This window comes from Lethenteron reissneri, chromosome 60, assembly GCF_015708825.2.
Source record: "Lethenteron reissneri isolate LAM-NWPU_2019-01 chromosome 60, ASM1570882v1, whole genome shotgun sequence".
In the NCBI taxonomy this organism is placed as follows: domain Eukaryota; kingdom Metazoa; phylum Chordata; class Hyperoartia; order Petromyzontiformes; family Petromyzontidae; genus Lethenteron; species Lethenteron reissneri.
This window is the reverse complement of record NC_083838.1, coordinates 7919892-7923667: the sequence shown is the minus strand read 5'-3', so window position 1 is coordinate 7923667 and position 3776 is coordinate 7919892. Positions and strand designations below refer to the sequence as shown.

Sequence of the window (3776 nt, the reverse complement as noted above, 5' to 3'; positions counted from 1 at the left end):
TGATGAGATAGAGAGATGATGAGATAGAGAGATGATGAGACAGAGAGATGATGAGACAGAGAGATGATGAGACAGAGAGATGATGAGACAGAGAGATGATGAGACAGAGAGAGGGAGAGAGGCGGGGTTCGGACATCGAGTTGAGGGCGCGGAGAGAGAGGGGACGGGGTGGTGGGTGGTGGTGGGGGGTGGTGGGGGGACGGGGTGGGTGGTGGTGGGGGGGTGTCTGCAGTGCAGCAGGGAGGGAGGGGGGGCGAGCGAGCGAGGTGGTCTCAGTGAGCGTCGCCTCTTCATCCTCAGCAGCACCACCACCATTCGGCTGAGTCGAATTCCTCTCACCTCGCAACGCTCCACCACCACCACCATCGCCACGTGGAGTGAGGCAGTGGACGAGGAGGCAGTGAAGGATGAGAAAGGAGTGAAGGAAGGAGTGAAGGAAGGAAGGACAAGAAGAAGCAGATCTACAGAGAAGAAGGAGGCGGAGGAGAGTTGCCCATCGACCACCCACTCGCGTGTCGCAGGAAGCGTCTTGGCCGCGTCTCTCTCCCCTCCCGTCGGCGTCCCTCGGCTCGGACTGCTCCTCGTGCCTCTGCGCTCGCCCCCAGCTCACTCGGCGTGAGATGCTGAACGACCACCACGGAACGAGGCCCTGACAGTCGCGCCGCGTGTGATTGCTGAATTACTTTGAACGTAATCGTGGGGAGTGATTCTTCCATTGCACGTGAGTAGAGTCTCTGTCTCTCTGTGCGTGTGTGTTCGTTGTGCTTGCGTAGCAGCCGTAGCAGCAGCGTCGTCAGATCATCGTTGTTGTTGTTTTAAAATTGATGAGAGCGATGGGACGAGCGGTGGCGCACCGCTTAGCGCGCTGCTCCGATGCAGAGGGCGGCTGAGCGAGTTGTCGGATTCTCAGCTTGCCAACAAACGACCCTCATTCGCCAGCCCGCCATTGACCAGCATTGGGGAAGTATGACTCAAAGTGTGGACTGTGTTCTTATTTGACCAGCTAAGGTCCCGCAAACTTGCTGCGTAGCGCAACTTATTTTTTTTCAGAAGTGACCCCATCGCCATCGCAAATGAGAGCTCAGCGAAGGGGTTCATCGTCATCGTCAGCATCATCATCGTGTCGTGGACATTCATAGCAGATAAATACTCCAAATGCGTTGTTTCTACAGACTCATAGAGACCCACAGATACTCATAGAGACCCATACTCATAGAGACCCACAGATACTCATAGAGACCCATACTCACATAGACCGATAGAGACCCACAGAGACCCATACTCATAGAGACTCATACTCATCCAGACCCATAGACCCACAGAGACCCATACTCATCCAGACCCATAGACCCCCAGAGACCCATACTCATCTAGATCCATAGACCCACAGAGACCCATACTCATCCAGACCCATAGACCCGCAGAGACCCATACTCATCCAGACCCATAGACCCACAGAGACCCATACTCATCCAGACCCATAGACCACCAGAGACCCATACTCATCCAGACCCATAGACCCACAGAGACCCATACTCATCCAGACCCATAGACCCACAAAGACCCATACTCACAGAGACCCATAGACCCACAGATACTCATAGAGACCCACAGAGACCCATAGACCCACAGAGACCCCAGAGACTCAAACTCAAACTAAACTATGTTAGTGTTACCAGGTAAGGACCCACTGAGCTATGTAGCGCTCTGTCAGAAGCGACCTGCACATCAGAATTGACAGCTCAACCAAGTGGCTCATCGTCATCATCATCATCATCACGTGGAAAATGTATATCAGTAGTCAAATACTCTAAACGCGTCGTGACGTTCATTGTAAACGTGGACGGGGAAAAAACGGAGGACCCGGAGAAAAATCCACGCCACCATCACGGGGAGAGAGAGAGACAGAGAGAGAGACGCAGACTCCAAATATACAGCAGCAGGCATCGTCATGGTCTGGATCGAACCCACGACCTCCTGCATACCGGGCGAGGTAGTTAACATCTCCTAGCCACCAAGCAACCCGCGCGTGACCGACTGGGAGTGGGGGAGGGCTTCATCCAGCAGTGGATCGACCACAGTCTGCACGCAGCCGTGATAACATCGACTAAAAGCTGAACATGACATTTAGATAATGTTCACCAAGATTGGGCATTCGCTGTAAATATACCTGCCGCTATGATTTAATATAATCCCGTGATATCGTATGTATATATATATATACACACACTTTAATAATCGCGGAGTGAACTTTACAATTCTGCGTACGACGAATTCGCCTTTCGGGGCTTTACCGATCCACGGCTGGTCGATGGCCTGGTCAGCTGAGCTCTCTCCGAGAGGGTCGTTTAACCATACTTCACCACCCTGGTCACGGTGACAGTGTCGAGGTGGCCGCGTCGCGTGGAGAGGGGCCGGTGGGCATCGAAATCTGAACATCAGATTGTCAATGTCCGTGGCCTGGCTCTCCAACACACAGCCGGTGTTGCTGTACTCGTAGCGAATTGGCCACGTTCTAGAGATAGGTTTTTACCCTTTCAACTGGTACAACAACTGACACCTTTATACAAGGGATCATGTTTGCAATAACCGCAACACAAGCAGTCAAAATGCAAACAAAAAGAAACACCTCTGATAATGATAATTTGATAATAGCTGTTTCTTTTTGTTTGCATTTTGACTGCTTGTGTTGTGGTTATTGCAAACATGATGCCTTGTATAAAGGTGTCAGTTTTTGTACCAGTTGAAAGGGTTGAAACCCAATCACTATATGTTGCCACTGGTAAAGAAGATGTCTCATAGTGTAAATGGCCACGTTCTGTTAACGGGACGCAACTTTAGTAATTGGCTGTTTCGGGTGGTGGCGGGTTTAACGACACTTTTATATATTTACGCGATCTCACCCCAAACACAACCGTATAATGAATGATATTGGTCGCGAAAGCCTCCTCCGTGTGAAAGCGAACATTGTATTTTATTCTGGGGGAATCCGATGAGCGACAATGCTCTTTTTCGCACATGTCACTAGGTTACAAAAACAAAACACAAAACACGATAGGAGCGCAAAGTATAGGAAAGGTAAATAAATCACTAAGAAAAAAATACGAAAAAAACTAAAATGTGTTTTTATTTGACCGGGCAAGGTTCGTTCCACTGAGCGACGTTATTATTTTTCAGAGGCGTCCATGGCAATCACGAATGATAACCCAGCTTAGGTGGCTTATCACCACCATCACCACCATCACCACCATCATCATGTGCAAATGTGTAGCAGCCAAATAACTCTAAACGCGTGATGTCGAGTCTAAATGTGGAGGGAAAACACCGGAAGATCCCGAGACAAAATCCACGCGACCACGGAGAGAGAGACAGAGAGAGAGACGCAGACTCTAAAGATACCTGGGGTGATGTGTAAACACCGTCACTAGGGAGACAAAGGCGGCCGGGCGTGGTTCTGGCCACCCACCCCCCTCGTGTGCCGTGCCGGCCTTCATAGGTGCTCGCTAACAGCACTTGCCCCCCTACAGTATGTTAAGGCTATATGGGGGATCTTTGTCTTTGTGTGTGCGGAATTGTGGCGTAGCGGGTAGCGATCAGGGTCGAGATCGAACTCACGACCTCCTGTATACCAGGCGAGGTAGTCAACATCTCCTAGCCGCCGCGATCTCAACGAAACATCGATGATGAATCAGGTGTGCGGTTGTTTTTCCAGATGCACACAAACATAAATTGTATAGACACAGATCCCCCGTATAGCCCGTAACAGACTGTTGGGG

The 3776-nt window shown here is 50.6% G+C and overlaps 1 protein-coding gene across 1 annotated transcript in view; it reads left to right on the top strand.

Annotated features, from left to right (window-relative positions):
• Positions 1–292: 292 nt before the first annotated feature.
• Positions 293–3776, top strand: part of LOC133357918 (forkhead box protein F2-like) — a 19977-nt gene continuing 16493 nt past the window's right edge. The window contains exon 1 of the mRNA XM_061576099.1: positions 293–721. The gene's annotated coding sequence lies outside the window, so the exon portion shown is untranslated. The remainder of the gene's footprint in view (positions 722–3776) is intronic.